Source organism: Quercus robur, chromosome 4, assembly GCF_932294415.1.
Source record: "Quercus robur chromosome 4, dhQueRobu3.1, whole genome shotgun sequence".
Taxonomy (NCBI): domain Eukaryota; kingdom Viridiplantae; phylum Streptophyta; class Magnoliopsida; order Fagales; family Fagaceae; genus Quercus; species Quercus robur.
This window is the reverse complement of record NC_065537.1, coordinates 12,843,415-12,863,338: the sequence shown is the minus strand read 5'-3', so window position 1 is coordinate 12,863,338 and position 19,924 is coordinate 12,843,415. Positions and strand designations below refer to the sequence as shown.

General features: G+C 31.6%; 1 long non-coding RNA gene across 3 annotated transcripts; it reads left to right on the top strand.

Annotated features, from left to right (window-relative positions):
* Nucleotides 1–4,237: 4,237 nt before the first annotated feature.
* On the top strand, nucleotides 4,238–18,669 carry LOC126720602 (uncharacterized). 3 transcript variants are annotated; one of them, XR_007653533.1, is made up of 5 exons: nucleotides 4,238–5,067; nucleotides 5,251–5,347; nucleotides 7,193–7,269; nucleotides 7,420–7,530; nucleotides 17,220–18,669. It is a non-coding gene; the product is annotated as an uncharacterized LOC126720602 (long non-coding RNA). The 3 variants fall into 3 exon arrangements; XR_007653535.1 differs by lacking the exon at nucleotides 17,220–18,669 and adding an exon at nucleotides 13,865–14,266; XR_007653534.1 differs by lacking the exon at nucleotides 17,220–18,669 and adding an exon at nucleotides 7,923–10,053.
* Nucleotides 18,670–19,924: the final 1,255 nt, after the last annotated feature.

The window sequence follows — 19,924 nt, the reverse complement described above, 5'->3', positions numbered from 1 at the left end:
TTTAAAAAATTAAGTTGCATGGAAAATGTATATTATGTAATTTTTTTTTTTGGCAAAAAAGATATTATAAAATATTTTTAAAAATTATGATAAGTTTTAAATTTCTAAAAGCTCTTAGGTAGTAAAATTGTAATTATATATATATATATATATATAGCACTTGAAAATATTTCCATTATACTTGCTAACATGTATGCATAGTAGCAGAAGTGCTAATCATATATAAATTTCTTGTATAAATGACCAAAAACAAATTCCATAAATTACAAAAATGTAAGTATTTAGATTGCAATGTAAATGTTTACCTATAAATTACCAGTTATAGCCATTTTAATGTGGCCATAAGTGAGGAAATAATCTGCCTAGTCAATTAAGAACACCAAATCAAAAAATTATATCAATAATCAAGTTGAATTGCATTATCTAAAATTTAAAAAAAAAATCATATAATTTAAGAAATTATTAAATAGATACTCAAAAAAAAAAAAAATGAAGATATATCTTCTCACATAAAGTAGATGAGTTCCATCCCAAATAGATTCAATGAAAAAATTTTGAGCATAAAAATTCCATAAATTAAAAGATATTCATCATTATTGATGCCAAGAGATAGCATACTGGATGCTGCTTTCTGTGGAAGTACTGCAAATCTAAAAGAATCTAATATACATTACCATGAGACGACGACATACTCTCTAATGACAGCCAAAAATCAAGCTTCAAATCATTTACAAAAACACCTTCAGTACTATAGATGCGTGTGACTAAAGATTCCAAAAGTAAATACATCATCCATTGGGGCTTCCGTTTAACAAATACAAATAATACTAATAATTAATTCTTAAATAGTAGAGTAGAGTAGACTTAGTAGAGTTTTAGTTTAACTCAATTTCTCTTGGATTCAAACTTAATTTGTGGAGGTATAAAAATAATCATGTTAACTCAATTTAATATCACGTTGCTGTTTTAGTTATTTATTTATTTATATATAGGTGTAGCAATAGATGTAGTAATTTAAAAGAAAAAAAAGGATTAGATGAAGATGAAGATTTTGGATTGTAATCAAATTAAAAGAAACAGAGATAAAGAAAAGAATTTGGATTGTAGTTAAATTAAGATTTTTATCAACTTAGAAATAATAGGAGAAAAAGATAAGGAAAAAAATTATATCCATTTAGTAGACTTAGAGTTTTAGCTTATCTCAATTTCTCTTGGATTCAACTTTTCAATATCACGTTTTTGTTTTTGTTTTTTTTGTTTTTTGTTTTTTTGTTTTTTTGTTTTTTTTTTACGTGTAGCAAATAGGTGTAGTAATTTAAATGAAAAAAAAAAGGATTAGATGAAGATAAAGATTTTGGATTGTAATCAAATTAAGAAGCTTTTCAATATCACTTTTTTTTTTTTTTTTACGTGTAGCAATAGGTGTAGTAATTAAAAAAAAAAAAAGGATTAGATGAAGATGAAGATTTTGGATTGTAATCAAATTAAGAAGAAATAGATGAAGAAAAGAATTTGGTCTGTAATTAAATTAAGATTTTTATCAACTTAGAAATTTTAGAATAAGAAGATAAGAAAAAAAAATTATATCCATTTTTTCTTTTTAAAATCTAAAAATCTAACAAAATTTCTTCAGTTTGGTGTTGCCACTTGGCGCAACCACGGCGTCTAATCCCAACTTTTATTATATATAATACTAGTCGCTAACTCGTGTGATGCACGGGAAAGCTATTGATAATTTTCCCAATATGAAAATAAAAAATAAAAAATAAAAAATAAGATCATGGTATAAAAACTTATCTAATGAAAACCCAATGGTATACTATCAAGCCTATCATGCAATATGCAATGATATCATTGAAGTAAAATATTATTTGATAATATCATATATATTATCAAGCCCACTTCTCAAAAAAAAAAAAAAAAAAAAATCAAGGCCCCACTCCAAGTTAGCCGATTTTTTCTGCACCTCAGGCCTACAGTTATGACCCGAAATGTTTGCTCTTTCACGAATAATGACCAGAAGGAGAAGATTGACTCTTTAGAAGGTTTTTATTATTATTATTATTATTATTATTATTTTGAGGAATTATCTAAGATAAAATAAATCATTTTTAGATTATTATTATTATTAATCCAATGCACAGTAAAAGAAAATCTAAAAAGTGATGTAAATTGGAAGTTTTAAAGGGAAAAAAAAAAAAAAAAAAAGCAAATTGGTACTTTTGTAATTTAGTAAATATAGAAGGGTGTTTATATATCACACACCTTCTACGAAGCATCCTTTTTCACTTTTGCTAAAATCTACCCCTCCCTACGTTATTATCTCAGAGCTGTGACTCTCTTTCATCTCTTTCTGCTTCTTTTTTCTCCTCTTTCTTTTATTCACTGGAACTTCTCTTATGGTTTTCTCTTTTTTTTTTTTCTTCACTGTAACTTTTGTTTTCCTTTCTTCATTATCGTCATTCCCTTCTCTTCTTTGACATTCTCCATCAATTTTTTTTTCTCTAACAATGTCCTCCGCATCTCCCTGTCATCTCTTTCATCTTCTCTTTATTTTTATTTTCTTTTGCCGACAATAAGATCCACTGCCTTTCTTCTCTTCTTCTTCTATCAAATGCTTTGAAAGTTGAAAAATGGGAATCGGGTTTGGTGGAGTTGGGACCGGAAAAGTTGAAAATAAAAAACTTCGGGATTTTGTTTTTTGTTTTGAAGGAAGGAGAAGGAAAATGGTGGAGGAAAGAAAAAGGGTCTGCATTTTGTTTGTCAAAGGTGGAGATCGGGGATTTGGAGAGCCGGTTTGGGCTTTGGCATAGGATTGTGAAAGCAAAAGGGAGAGTCGGGTTTTAAAAAAGTTTTATTACGTTTTTTTTAATATTATGCTGACGTGGAAAACTGTGGGAGTTTAAAAAGCTTCGGTTTTATATATATATATATATAGATGATATGATATAATATGATATGATATGATATATATATATATATATAGATAATATATGCATTTACATTAAGGAAATTTCACAAAAATAAAAAATCAATAAAAAAATCAATTCACTAACCTCTCCTTCCAATTGGTTAAATGGAAGAAAATATAAATAATCAGACAGCAAATTCAAATTAGAATTACAAGCTTACATCTTTTAAATCTCTATAACAAACGATGACAAATATCCATCTTGCCATACATGGTATAAAAATGGAGAAAAGGCAAAATCTTGAAATTAGTGTAATGATTGCTCTTGAACTTTTTGTTTACATGGTAATGATATTTTTAGTTTCTCCCATCATCTCCAGGCACCTTTATGATGATTCAGAACATTATTATGATTGTTAAAATTCAAATTCTTTGATTTCTTGAAAATCTATGGTGGTTATAACTTGCAACAATAATACTTATTTACAGATTTAAAAGTAATTTGTTATTTCAGTTCATCAAACTTATTATCCCCAAAATTTTCAAACAGCAGAGCTAATTTCTCATACTTATTAAATGTTTTTTTGAAGGACTAGAAGATAAGAGATGTGTAGGCTTTGGAATGAACATAACAGCAAAGTTAAAAAAAAAAAAAAAAAGAACATAACAGTAAAGTAAAAGTTGCAATTTTACCAGTCAGCAGGGAAACCATGGCCTTTTCCCTGGACTATCTCTGGAGCTAAAGAATTTGCCACTCCTCAACTTGTAAAACTTCTCTGGTCGTCTAAGTTATTCCCAAATCTGAAGTCCACCAGCTAAATACATCAAGAAATGTTAAAATTATGAGTGATGTTACGTCTATAATATTTTTACAACAAATCACAAGTGATTAGTTGTTATTGGTTCAAATTTGAAACTAACACTAAGATTACTTTTTTACTTAACAATAACAACAAGTAATAACCTTCTACTTAGAATTTGCTGTAAAAATATTGTAAACATATCATTTTTCTAAGATTATTATGCGTGATTCTTTACATGTCATACTTTTCTCTAGGCGATATATTGGTGGGTTCGGTTTTGGTTTCGGTTTCGGTTTCAGTGCTGAATTTCTTCACGTTGAAAACCGAACCCACCGATATATATCTATTTATTTAGGGATCTTTAATACGTTACTGATCAGTGGCTTAGTGGTATTCTCCTTGTGGTTTGGCTAGCTAATCCCAGATTCGAGCCTTCGCGGTGGGACAATGATTTTTGCGATTTAATTTTTTAAAACCCTAGAGCATGATATAAATTGGGATTTTATTCTTCTCTCTTCTCTTATTCAGCCGCCCCCTTCCCCAATTTTTTCTCTGTCTCTTTCTACCCTTCTCGCTTCAGTTCAGCCGCTCCTTCACTCAATTCTCTCTCTCTCTCAATAAGCTCCAAAACACTAAAAAAAAGTCGGAAAATTTTAAAGTAATAAGATATTTCAGTGCTTTTTGGGGCGTTTACGTCAAGCTGTGAAAATCTTATACATTTGTACATTACAGAACCCCAAACCAACGAACATTGGTCGGTCTTTCCTTCCATTCCTCACATCCCATTTTCCCACAAACTTTCTCTGCAGTTTCTTGCCTCTTGAGATTTTTTTCTTTTTTTCCCGGAAAGTTTCAAGCTTCAGAAGAATTTTCATTTTCCCAGATAAGTTTCCTCTCCATATTCTCTGATTCTTTCTGAACAGATTCATAAGAACATCAAGAATTTCTGTTTTGGAAAAAAGGGGTATCTGTTAGCTGTGTTGAAGTAGTAGCTGCTTTATTTGAATTGGGGTTTGTTAATTCTTGGATAAGTAGTAGCAAATCCTGATTTGGAGTGGAATGCTGGTTTTGTTTGTGTTTTGAGATTATGGTGTGGTTTCGGTCGGTTTTGTTTGTGTTTTGAGCTTATGGTGTGGTTTTGTTTGTGTTTTTCTTTTCCTTACCTTTTCGTTTCTCTTCTCTTCCCTTCCCCTTCCACTGAACCAAACATAGTCTAAGGTAACCGTTTCTATATATTAAAGCCTTACATTATTATTGAGAGCTTCAGTAAGGGGTAGAGAGAGTCCGAACAGGAGAGAAAAATCTGAGTACCTGCACCACCGTCAGACCAGTTTTTCTCCGAAAACTTTACCGGTAATTTTTTAATTTTGTTTTATAAATTTTCCCGTTAAATATGATTTAGGGTTATGTTTGGGAGTGTTTTTCTTTTGAATAGACTGATGGGTTTGGAGCCTGTGGGTTTGAAATTTGGTTTTTATTTATTTATTTTTATCTTGGGTCTCATACTATTTTTCTCGTTTTTCAATCAAAATGCAGAATTTCAGTTTCAGGGTCATCAAAGCTGTTGGCTAATATTCTGTACTCATGGGTCTATCTGTTGGGAACTTAATTGCTAGATGGGATGGGATGAAATGTAAGTGCTTTTTTCTGAATCATCTTTTTGGGTTGCTTTGAATTAACTTATTCGATAGGTGTTCTTTTGGTGTTGCATGACATATGTTTGATGAAATTCCTATTAAATTTGATGTGAGATCTTTTCACTCAACCTTTTTTTCCCCCTTATGTTGTGATAAATCTGAGTAGCTATACTATGGTTGTAAAAAATTAGTTTTTAATGGAAATTATTAATTTAGTTATAACAGAAAATTTTCTGATAATATTTATTTAAATCTAAAATTACATGTTCTTTTGGTGTTGCATGATATATGTTCCAAGAAATTCCTTTAAAATTTGATATGTGATCATAAATCTGAGTAGTTATACTATGGTTATTTAAAATCAAAATTTTATGGAAATGAATAATTTGGTTATAAATATGGAGATTAACCCAAAAAATAATGTTTGTGTATAATTTGACTCTAAATGGGTAACATAACAAACTGAAACTGAAAGCTGTTTGATTTTCCACGAACTGGAATTGATATACGACAGTATGGCACTAGTAGTTGTTTTTCTACCAATGACTTTGACTGGGTTGCTGATTCATGCCTTTTTGTAACTTTTAAGCAACATTCTTGGTGAGAGGGGTTTACCCTACACCCTAAAAAGATGATTTTCCTGGGATATAAGTGATATCTTTTAGTTATATACTGCCAACTACATTTCTTGTAAAATGGCATCGGCATGGTCAAGTGTAAAACTTGGGCTGGACTTGAAGTAATTATGATGGTAGTATCTTAGAATCTTTGATTTGTTGCTCTATCTAGGATGTTTATAGTTTCAATTTCAAAAAGATGATTCAGAAACTCAACTTCACTCAAAAAGTTTTGTTTGCATTATATTGACCTGAATGCACATGATTCTATTTTCTTACATCAAATTCACATCATGAATCGATCAAACATATCATAGTTTAAGATGTGCTTTTAAATTATGATGTGCTCTATACTTTGACCAAAGTGAGCATTATCTTATGATAACATGTTCCAAATATAAGATTAGACTTAATTCATCTAAGGATTTCTTTGGAGTTGAATAAGTTTGACTCAAACAATCTCCCATTTACTTTTGAATTATGCTGGAACTCATTTAGATATTAAGTCATTTTGTATTTATCTAAATGATGGAAAGTTATACAATACTCCTTGAGCTCTCTCCTCTCACATGAATGACAAGACCTACCATGAATTTAATTAGTGAGACTTATTGTTATGTGAGGGGAAGAAACGTGGCTCCTGGTGTACTGAATAATTACAATTAAATAATCATATATAATAACTTTTTTTTTTTGATAAATAACGGAATTGTATTAAAAAAAGAAGCCCATGTACACCGGGGGTGAACATGGAAAACAGTACATCAAACACACAAATTACAAAGATCAAGCATTTCTAAAAAATTAGAACAAGGGAAAAGATTAAAGGAAGAACTTCACTCTAGCAAGGTATGAAGAAGAAGAGATTTAAGATCTGAAGTGGACCGCTCCTTCCCTTCAAAACATCTTGAGTTCCGCTCTCGCCAAATACACCATAGGACATGATGAGGGACAGCCCTCCATAAATCAATGCTCCGATGCCCTTCAAAACTTCTTATTTTTTGGATTTGGATTTTGAGGGTTGGGGGGGATAAGTTGTTGTGAAGCTTGGATATGCATGTAGTGGTTTATGGCTTTATCACGTTAATAGGACACTTTTTATTGACTTTGATGGTTCATTTGCTTGCTAGGAGTTTAGATTTTGTAACTTAATTATATTCTAAATTCTTTTAAAAGAAAGTTCCATCTTGATTTTTGAATTTCCTCCTGTGTTCATGATTACAGTTGAGAAGTGCCATTGATCTATAGAGGCACTACAAGAAGGGTGATTCAAATCCAAAACTTTGCCCATGTATTTCCAGGTAATTCTATTTGTAATTTCTAGAATAATAGTATAGTATATGATATCTTGGAGCTGTAAGTGGGACTCTTGTTTATTCTCCTTTGGGTGGTATACATTTTGTTATTTAGGCTTGGCTAATTCATACACCTTTTGGTCTTTTGACAATTAGATCGGGACGGTGATAGAGTCAGCATCAAACTTTTTCACAGGTAGACTAACAAAGGAGAGAAAGGGAACAATTGCATTTGAGGTTATCTGATCTCTCCCTTGCTGACTACAGGTGAGATATGCAACTCTATCGAAAACCATATGACCATATCATGACATGATGTGTTGAGTTCAAAGGGTAAAAGGAATGTGGTGTTGCCATTCGTAAAAATATATTATTTTGCCTATATATAATGGTTGATTATGATGAATTCAGCAAAGGGAGATCTAAATTCTACATGAGCTTGCTTATCTTAGTTGTAATCTTCAAATGGACTTACAAAAAAAATCCAGACAGACATAATTTGCGAAGAAAATGTGAAGCATGGTCATCATATATAACACAGTAATAAAAACTGAGAGAGCATGTAGCATTAGAATGGGGGGGGGGGGGGGGGGGAGGAGGAGCACCAGAAAGCTGACCTTGTTATTTTTGCTTTGTATTTCTGGAAATTATTCCCACAGAAACTTCCATCTTCACTCACCCCCTCATAATCAAAATTTGGAGTCCTCTATTGTGCAGCTTAACATTTCCATTGCTACAGTGAATGATCTGATAAACTGTGATACTCTTACCAAGTGATATGAGAAACAGAATCCACTAAGCTGATTTATAATTTATAGCTATATTCACATGTGCTGTTTCTCTTTGATGTTTGCTCCTTCCCATAGTATTCATTATAGAATTGATTGTGATTGTTGTGATGATAAACGCATGCTCCAGGAAATAATAGTTATTGAATGAGTAACGTAATCAAAATAATAGTTATAGCTTAGAGAAGACAACTCACGACAACTCGTAGCTTACCAAAAAAAAAAAAAAAAAAAAAAAAAATCTAATATTACTAATTGTTGTTGAATATTAATAATTCAGTCTTAAAAAAAAAAAAGTCTTCAAATTGCACTGATGTTACTAATTATTGTTAAAAATTACTAATTATTGTTGAATATTAGTAACGTATCTAATATCAATTACTAATATTAGTAACTAATGATACTAATTGCTGTTGAATATTACTAATTGTAGTTGAATATTAGTAACATATCTAACATTAAACATTAGTTATTGATAATAGTAACTGATGATATTAATTGTCAGAGTATGATGGTCATAGTACACAACCCACGTGGGTGGGTGGCTCAGCAGGTCAGAAAATGTAAACAAGACAAGACAACACATATAGCATTAACACGAATGAATTGATGAGGTTTACTATGCATATATTCATCATGTAGGATCCTTTTGGGGTTTTATTTATTTATTTATTTATTTATGGGACTTATGGGTTATTTTGAATTAGGGTTTAATTATTCCAAACCCATGCAGCCCTAAGCCTAGTTTAAGCCTAGTAACTACTAAATTATCAACAACGAAAAATTCCAAACATGCGCAAAGTATCATTAGAATAATTTCCTACATAGAATTCAAATAAGTCTATTGTCAAATCATTTTCATATTATGAATAATTTACTTGCTTCTGATCCTCACCTTTTCCATCAACCTGTAATGAAATCCAACTCATAGCCAATGATCAATCAAGCTTATTCCTGTCATTCAAGCAAAGCACCTTCCTATTTTAGAAAGCATGAAAAAAATATGAAACATTCTGTTTTAAGAAAGAATATTTAAAAGAGAGAGAATTAACAAATGATTCTCATCGCTTTTTTCATTACCTATACATGAATACATGCACATCATCAATTCATTCATGTGATAACAGTATGAAAATGAAATTCATGCAAATTTAATAATTATCATTCATGTATAGATTGAGAGGTCTTCCACGAAATTTTCACAATTTCAGTTTTCCACAAATAATCACGAGTCTTAGTCTTAGTCTTAGTCAAAAAAAGAAAAAGTTAATCTTTAAATTGCACTAATGTTGCTAATTGTTGTTAAAGGTTCGTTTAGATATCGCTTATTTTGCTCAAAATTGAAAACACTGTAGCAAAATAATTTTTAAATGTGTGAATAGTGCTGTGAGACCCATTTTTAATGAAAGTTTTGTTAAAAAAAGAGGTTTGTAAGTCCCGTAAACAGTGCTCGGGGCCCACCAGTTATTCAGAAACATGCTTCAAAAGGAAAAAAAAAGGCAGACGCAGGAAACGCATACTAAATTTTACTAATTGGTTGAATATTAGTAATTAATGTTACTAATTGTCAGAGTTATTGGCTGGGTGGCTTAGTAATCACAAGTCGGTCTCAGTCAAAAGTAAAAAAAAATTTAAGAGACTTTTGTCAATTCTCTCTCTTTTAATTATTCTTTCTTAAAACAGAATGTTTCATTTTGTCATGCTTTTGTAAAATAGGAAGGAGCTCATAAGCTTTTTTTTTTTTTTTTTTTTTTTTAAAATGTGATGTATCGATTGATTATTGCTAATTTGACGATTTTATTTGAAATATGTGTAGCCCCCACAATACATCACATCATAGAGTTAAGAGTGTGAGAGAGAGGGCGTGTTGTCTCCCACTACAACTTTATAACTACTGAATGAGTCTAAATCTCATATAGTCCATGTTACTATGTGGAATAATTGAAGGCACCTGTGCCTAAACCCTAATTCTTGTACTACGTTTTTTATTTGATAGGAAACACTAATTTATTGTCTCATGCGATTATGCCTGTATGACCTTGAGAACTGCGTCAATATAATAACACATGGTCCACTGACATATTTTTATCAATTACAATTCACTGAATAGCGAGTTGTAATATAAAATTATGTCAAAAATTGTGTCTTTAGCACAACTCTACTTTGACAAGGCTTCTCACCTAATCAAAGTAGAGAGATATCAAGACTATTTAGCTAAAAAGTAGGGCCACTAGTACATGTAACAGTGACAAACACATTATTCAACACATTGAGAGATCATTCAAATTGTTGAAACATCATTAAGAGCATATCCAAGTAAGCAATATTAAGACCTTGAGAACTGCGTCAATATAATACCACATGGTCCACTGGCATATTTTTATCAATTACAATTCACTGTATAGCGAGTTGTAATATAAAATTATGTCAAAAATTGTGTCTTTAGCACAACTCTACTTTGACAAGGCTTCTCACCTAATTAAAGTAGAGAGATATCAGGACTATTTAGCTAAAAAGTAGGGCCACTAGTACATGTAAAAATGACAGACACATTATTCAACACATTGAGAGATCATGCAAATTGTTGAAACATCATTAAGAGCATATCCAAGTAAGCAATATTAAGAAATGGTCTCATTAAAAAAAGAGACCATGCAAAAAAGAGCAGTTAAATTTTAAGTTAAATGAATATGGATTTTTTTTTTTAAATGAGCTTTTTCTTAGTTTGCTTACGTTACTTGGATATGCTCTTTCTTTTTCTTTTTCTTTTTTGTTGAATTACTTGGATATGCTCTTAATGATGTTTCACCAATGTGCATGATCTCTCAATGTGTTGAATAATGTGTCTGTCATTGTTACATGTGCTAGTGGCCCTACTCTTTAGCTAAATGGTCCTTAAATCTCTCAACTTTTATTAGGTGAGAAAGCCTTGTCAAAGACTCGGAAGTAATTTCGGTTTTATTTCCTAATAGACTTGAAATCTCTCAGTGTTGAATGATGTGTTGAAGAAGCTTTGCGGGATTAATGTGTCGAAGCAATTTTGGTTTTATATTTCCTAGTAGTCTTTAAGGTCATACAGACAGTGTGGTATGGGCCAAGAGATTAGTGTTACCTATCAAATTAAAACCATAGTATGAGAATTTGGCACATTTGTATTCTACATAGTAACATGGGTCATATGAGATTCAGACTTATTCAATAGTAAAGTTGCAGTGGCTCTCACACACTCAGACACTCTTAACTCTATCCCACTCTCACTACTCGTGTGAACTCACTCTCCATTTCTAGGACAATTTTTTGTCTTTAATAATGATCCTTTTGGGTTTTTTTATTTTTTTTATTTTTTTATTATTATTATTATTTTAATTATTATGAGACTTTTGGGTTATTTTGAATTAGAGTTTAATTATTCCAAACTCATGTAGCCTAAGCCTAGTAACTACTAAATTATCAACAACAAAAAATTCCAAACATGCGCAAAGTATCATTTAAATAATTTTCCTACATAGAATTCAAATAAATCTCTTGTCAAATCATTTTCATATTATGAATAATTCACTTGCTTTTGATCTTGACCTTTTCCATCAACCTGTAATGAAATCCAACTCATAGCCAATAATCAATCAAGCTCATTCTAGTCATTCAAGTAAAGCACCTTCCTATTTTAGAAAGCATATGTCATTTGCACTGTTCATGTCAACAATGCATTTAGGCTTATGAACAATAACCCAGTAACTTTTTTATTATTATTATTTTTTTCAGTTTTCAGCAAAATAAGTGGTATCCAAACGGACCCTTAGTCTTCAAATTGTGTTGATATTACTAATTGTTGTTGAATATTACTAAATTACTAATTGGTTGAATATTAGTAACTGATGTTACTAATTGTTCGTCATTGTGTGGGTGGATCACAAGTCATTGGTCTCAGTAAAAAAAAAAAAAAAGTTTTAGTCTTCAAATTGCACTGATATTGCTAATTGTTGTTGAAAATTACTAATTGTTGTTGAATATTACTCATGGTCGTTGAATATTAGTAACGTATCTAACATTAGTTACTAATATTAGTAATTGATGTTACTAATTGTCAGAGTATGATAGTCATAGTACACAACCCACATGGGTGAATGGCTTATAGCAGGTCAGAGAAGACAACTCATGACAACTTATCAAAACGTCACTCAACTTAAATAAATCCTCATTGAACCAAAATATTACCGTTTACATTAACTATACAAGTTGTCGTGGGTTGTCTTCTCTAAGCTACAAGTTGTTGTGGGTTGTCTTTCCTAACCTGTTGAGCCATCTACCCATATGGGATTGTGTATGATGTTACTAATTAGTAACATCAGTTACTTTGACAGTTAGTAACATTAGTTATTTTGACAATTAGTAACATCAGTTACTAATCGACCATTAGTAATATTCAACAGCAATTAGTAACCTCAGTTACTAATATTAGTAAGTGATGTTAGATACGTTACTAATATTCAACAACAATTAGTAATATCAGTGCAATTTGAAGACTGAAACTTTTTTTTTTTTTTTTGACTGAGATCGATGACTTGTGATTATTGAGCCACCCACCCAATGACTGACAATTAGTAACATCAGTTACTAATATTCAACCAATTAGTAATTTCGTAATATTCAACAACAATTAGTAACATAGTGCAATTTGAAGACTAAGGGTCTGTTTAGATACTGCTTATTTTGCTGAAAACTGAAAAAAAATAATAAAATAGTTACTGTTCATGAGCGAGTTATTGTTCATAAGCCTAAATGCACTGTTCATGTCCCATGAATAGTGCAAGAGGGGCTGAATGACATATGCTTTCTAAACTAGGAAGGTGCTTTGCTTGATTGATCATTGGCTATGAGTTGGATTTCATTACAGGTTGATGGAAAAGGTGAGGATCAGAAGCAAGTGAATTATTCATTATATGAAAATGATTTGACAAGAGACTTATTTGAATTCTATGTAGGAAAATTATTCTAATGATACTTTGCGCATGTTTGGAATTTTTCGTTGTTGATAATTTAGTAGTTACTAGGCTTCATGGGTTTGGAATAATTAAACTCTAATTCAAAATAACCCAAAAGTCCCATAAATAAAAACAAACCCCAAAAGGATCCTACATGATGAATATATGCAAAATAAACCTCATCAATTCATTCATGTTAATGCTATATGTGTTGTCTTGTCTTTTTTACATTTTCTGACCTGCTGAGCCATCCACCCACGTGAGTTGTGTACTATGACCATCATACTCTGACAATTAGTAACATCAGTTACTAATATCAATAACTAATGTTAGATATTTTACTAATATTCAACTACAATTAGTAATATTTTAACAGCAATTAGTATCATCAATTACTAATATTAGTAACTGATATTAGATACGTTACTAATATTCAACAACAATTAGTGATATAAGATTTTTTTTTTTTTTTTGTAAGCTACTAGTTGTCGTGGGTTGTCTTCTCTAAAGCTATAAGTCACGCTACAAAACTAATATATATATATATTCAAACTTAATTTTTCTTTTTGAAAATATTTAAAACTCTCTTAATATAGTCAAGAAAAAAAAATTATATGTACTGCGTTTCCTTATAGTTATTTTTTTCTTTTTGATAGATAACGAAATAAAATACTATTGCAACATCTCAAATAAATGTGTCAAATTTTATATATTGTTTTTTAGCTTCAGTTTCTTGTTCGTTGCTTTTGACTCAAACTTTCATGAATGTGTGTATTGGAGAAAAAAAATAACACTATTTTGATATCCCACAAATTCATTCAACCATGAAAGCTCATGCTGGTTAATAGACAAAGATCCTGAAGACTAGGCGAAATTCACGCGGGTTGAATGAAAAATATCTGTCATCAATTTGTGTGCCAAAAAAAAAAAATACAACTATTCTTACTATAAGGCATAATGAAAGATATTTGTCATCAGTGCTTCACAAGTTTTTGGTCATTGTTTGGAACTCGCAAAGACTTGGGAAAGTCATAGTCATGGAATTTTGGACTGTATAAGAATTGTTTGATACTGATTGCAAAGTTGCGAAGATAACTGGTAGATATTATGTTACCTAGGTCCCTCTATTATTCATGCTAGATTGAACATGTAACAATCATGTTTCTGGGTCGGTTTTACTTTTATGTCATTTGTTTCTCTTTCCTCAAATATATTATTATAAAAAAAATTGGTATGCTTACAATAATCGAGAAAGTTCTATAAAAATTATTTAAGATTAAATTTACAATTAAATTCTCTCTCTCAAAATATATATATATATATATATATTTCAAAGTCTTTCGAAGTTCCAAAGAATGATCAAAGACTTGTGAAAATGTTAATAGGATTTAAGTTTTCTAATGGTATTTTACTTTTAAAAAAAAAGACTTCGGATGGTGTTACACGTTTTCAAAGTTGAAGGAATCTGGCGTATCAATGACTTAAAAAATGAATGATGTCATTTCCTTTCATAAAACTTTTAAGAGATAAAAGCAACTAATTAAAATTTTCTTAGTTGTTACCCCTAAGCCAACTACCCCCACCCCCAATTATTTGTTATTAAAATATTACATATGGACGTATACATATTTAGAAAAATGTTGTCTATTATATAACAAATAGTAATAACTTAAGGGTATTTATGAAAGAAAATTATTTGCACTCTGACCAAAATTATCAAAAGATGGTTAAAAAGATTAAAAGTTTAAAACAATACTAATTTATCTCTTCATAGTATTTATCAAATAACAAGAAATATGAGTTTTACATAAAGAAAAAAAAAAATATATATATATATATATATATTTTGAGCGCTGTAAAGGTCCATTCCTTGCTTTTTTTTCCCACATTAGAGATGCACAGTGTAGGGGCAATGAGCATATGCCTCATGGTTTGATGTGTTGAACAATTTTGTTATGGTCTAAAAAAGATTATATGCTGATCAAGAGTTTTGTAGCTGAATTGACATCTCCCCATGTACAATGAGTTCACATGTTCAATTTGTAATTCTATAATTTGCATCAAACAATTTTTATATGGTCCAAAATTTCAAGACTATAGCTTTCCAAGTCTTTGGAAGTTTCAAACAATGACCGAAGATTTGGTGATACATTAGCAAGAAAGTTTTCTAATGGTGTTACTAGTTTTCATGGTTGAAGGGATCTGGTATATCAATGATTTAAAACGAGTCCAAATTTTTTGTCCTACTTTTCCTGCTCCACTCTATACTTCACCAATAAAAACTTGTTGCATGTTCACCTAATTAATTAAATACTACTATTAATTAATAACGGTAGTATTAATAAGTCAATAATGATAGTATTTAATTAATTAGGTGAACACGTGACATGTTTTTATTGGTGGAGTATATAGTGGAGCAGGAAAAGTGGGACAGAAGATTTGGACTCGATTTAAAATAAGTTGAGATTATTTTTTCTAAACATACAAATTTTAAGAGATATAGGTACTAATTAAACATTTCTTAAATATTACTTTGGAAGATTCCTAAATCCCACCACCCCCACAGCAAAAAAAACATATATGTATAAATAATAAGAAATGAGAACTGAGCAATGCTTAGAAAATATATATATATGAGTGAATTAAAATCTAAAGTAGGTAGGATTATTATTATTTTTGATAAACAGTAGATAATTTTATCATAATACTTTTGTATAAGGGTTTTTTTATTGTATATATCTAACTCGGATAATTTGATTTTCTGACTTTCAAAGCTAGTTTTTATAAATCAATGAATCTGTATCAATTTCTACCCAAAAAAAAAAAAAAAAAAGGAATAAGAATAAGAATCTTGTTGGCCCAACCCATAAAATAAGCTAATTCGAGGGATTAGAACTTCTTGTTGATAATCCTGGTTATGGTCCCTCTCCTGATAATTGTGGCTGCCTATAAATATATCTATCTAATCTATGCCATCTCAATTTCAAACAAAACACCCTAAATACAGATATCCTTCTTCCTTCTGATCTCTATCAAAGCCAGAGCAAATATGGGGCGGGTACCTTTCTTTCTCATTTTCTTCCTCTTCCTTTCTCTACCTAATTCATCTCTCTCTTCTTTTTCTTTTAATTCATCTACCCCTCTTTGCCTTTCCGACCAAAGCTCTGCTTTGCTCCATTTCAGAAACTCTTTTCCTGTCGGTTATTGGAATGGTTTTTGTGATTATTATTCTTATCCTCTAAAGAATTCGTGGAAAATGGGTACAGATTGTTGTGGGTGGGATGGGGTCACCTGTGATACGATGATAGGTCATGTCATTGGTGTTGACCTCACTTGCAGTGGGCTTCAAGGTCCCATCCATCCCAATGGCACATTTTTCTCTCTTTGCCATCTCTAGAGGCTTAACCTTGCTTTCAACAATTTCGAAGACTCCACAATTTCGTCTAAGTTTGGTGGCTTTGCAAACATGACACATCTCAACCTCACTGAGTCCTCCATTGCTGGTAATTTCCCATCCGAAATCTGCCACTTATCCAAACTGGTTTCACTTGATCTCTCAGAATTTTGGCCTAAGAATTGAAACGCCTAGTCTGAAAATTCCTCAAAAATCTTACCTCAAGTTAGAGAACTCTGACCTCAAAATTCCTCGAAAATCTTCACTCTCTAAAGCCCAGAGAGTTCCACTTGTCACAACACGAACAAAGGCCTGGAGTGGTTTGTTATACCTGTAGTGCCACAAATACCAATGAAAACCATAGAGTAATTACATACTACTACAAATGGTAGCAATGAACAAAACAAGAAAAGACATGAAATTTGATGCAAGGAGCACCAAAATCATCTAAGATGTTATTTTTGAATTTGAAATTAATTTTGTTTTTGAATTTTGAATTTGGATTTTAATGTTGAGGGTTTTAACGAATTGAATAAGGTATTTTCCAGATTGGTGCAATCGTTGAACCCTATTAAACTAGTGCTCTTGTAATCGTGAAAAGGGGTATGAGAACTTGAATAGGAAAATTCTGATTTGAGAATGAGTTTTTCTTTGCTTGGTGGTGATGCCAAACTCCGTTCGGGGTGATGACTAAGGTTTCCAAGTAGATTATAGGTGGTGAAGCTTAGAATTTGTTTCATTTATCTTCTCTGTCCCTTTTAACTCTATTTTCCTACATCAACTTTGTATCAGAACCCAGCCCAGTCACAAAATCAAGCTCTTCGAGCCTGCAACCCAGCAAGCATCTGGGCTGACCAGACCAGTCCATCCCAGACTCATGACTTTAATAGCAACCGGCCATGTCTCATTACAGGTTCTTGCTATAATTTTTTGTTAATGAGTTAATATTATTGTGCATCATGGTTATATTAGAAGCACCTACATTTGATGGTCATCGAAACCCATGGATATTCACTAAGTGGTTACATGAGATGGATCAATTGTTTGAACAAATAAATTTGTCACATGAAATTGATGCGTGAAACTAGGGATTATTGGCATGATGTTGAAAACCTTCGCATTAGAAAGTATAAGCCTCCCACAACTGATTGGGAAGATAAAACCTCTTGAGAAAAATATGTTCCTCCATCAGTCCATCCTATCTTAAAATGAGAGATTTGTCCAAAACCTATGATGTTAACTTTTTGGATTGAAGAAACAATCTCAATCACTAGGATAGACTCGCTACTGGCAATGTGGCACAATTTGAGGAAGATGAGATGAGTGCTCGAACAATTTCTAGTACTAAACCAAGGGTGAATTTTTGTACAATTTCTAGTCCTAATTTCACTACAGAGCTGTCTTCCACAGAACAAAAATTCAAGAATCTCATGAAATTAGTTTAAGACCTCTCTGCAATGCTCAAGAAGCCTGGGATCGATGCTTTAGATGCTCGCCAGTCGCCACAACTCCTTAGTGACAACTAATATTGCTTCATTCGTGAACAAGTAAAACATATTGAGGAGCCTGAACAACAAGGTGAAATATTTGAACCATGCGTAGCAAATTTAGTTCAACCTATTGAAGTGTCATATACATTGCCTATTGTTCAAAAGGATGATTCCATTATCCTTGATGAAGAGAAGGTTCCACAAGGAAGTGTAACATTAGAGGGTGCACATGACATGATATTGGAAGTTGCTGAATGTGCTATCAATCAGCCCTCCATGGTGCACGTAGATAAACAGCTTTATGAAGTGGAAAAAGCGGATACCATAGTGCTTCTTATGGTTCAAGATAAGATTGTGTTGATGCCACCTGTTGATTTTGTAATTACAAAAGAGTTTAATGATGTGATGGAATGCAAGGTTTCTCCATTCTCCGTGCTCCTAACTATGATTCCTGAATTGAGGCAAGTGTTGTGTGCTAGAGCTCTGTTCCTTCCGCACTTCAAAACTCAAGGTCAAGTTTTCTCCAACTAGGGGAGTATGATGCAAAGAGCACCACAATCATCTAAGTTGTTATGTTCGAATTTGAAATTTTGTCTTTCAATTTGTTTTTTAATGTTGAGATTTTTAAGGGATTTAATTAGGTATTTTCTATATTGGTGTAATCCATGAACCCTACTAAACTAGTGCTCTTGTAATCTTGTAATCTTAGAAAGGGGTCTGAGAATTTGAATGAGAAAATTATGATTTGAGAATGTGCTTATCTTTGTTTGGTGGTGACACCACCCTTAGGTGGTGATGCCTATGGTTTCCAAGCAGATTCTAGGTGGTGAAGCTTATTATTTATTTTCTTTGTTTCTATTATCTCTATTTTCCTATATCAAAATTGATGTAACATATATATTACAGAGAGATGCTCCACATATCCAATGGACATAATAAAAAAGCCATCACCAAGCCACACAGGTATTGGAGTCAAAACATCAAAACAGTTGAGCTTTTAAATAGATTGAAGTCCTTACTATATGTAGTTTTCTAGTTTTGATTATGTCATACAGTCCAGATTTCAGTATTTATACCGCACTTGAGATTCTATTGCGATTATCAAGAAGAATAATTCATCAACTTCTGGAAACCGGAATCTGTGTGAACAAATAATATCTTTAATTTAGCACTAAATATATATATATATATATATATATTATAATCACTAGGGAATATATAGATAATCACATCAAAGCCAGCTCCCCAGAGGATGATAACTTCTCAGTTGTGTAGCACTGCAGAACCCCAGGGACCTCTGCATTTTGTTCTTCCTGACATTAATATATCCCTAATCAACAAGAAATCTCATGAATTTAACTGAAAAGAAAGGTACGCAAGTTCTATCCATCTGAAACTCTCAATAGATTTGAACTAAGATGATAGAGTATAACCACTACCAACAACATAAAAGCAGACACCTTCAACACCCTGCAAAATGTAATAATCAAGACACTACCAGATCACTCCAAGACTGCACCCAAATTTGTGTTTAGAATGGATTCCCACTTTTTGGCTTTTTGCAAGTAAAAATTGAAGGCAACTCAAGCCAGGGTCGGTATTGTCAATCGTGAATAAAATCCCCACGTGTGCATGCAATGGGCAAGGACTTTTGACCTTACACTTGTGAGTTTGTTTGGGAATAGCTTATTTAGTTTTTTGTTTAAAAAAATTTGCTGAAAATATGTTAAAGTATACTTGTACCTTGAAAAAAATTGAAAAAACTAAGAAAATGCGAGGAAAAAAATGAGGTTTTAAAAAACTGTACATAAAAGGTACAAACTAAAATTTAAAACTAATGCCAAACTCACTCAGTAATCAGTATACCGTTTTGAAGATTAAATTTCCTTATATGGTTTACTATCAACAATTATGTGCAACTAAACATAATGTATGCAACCTAGTGGTTGGAGGCTTGAGATAAGTCATAGACCTAGATATCTTAGGTTCAATTCCCAAGAAGAGTTC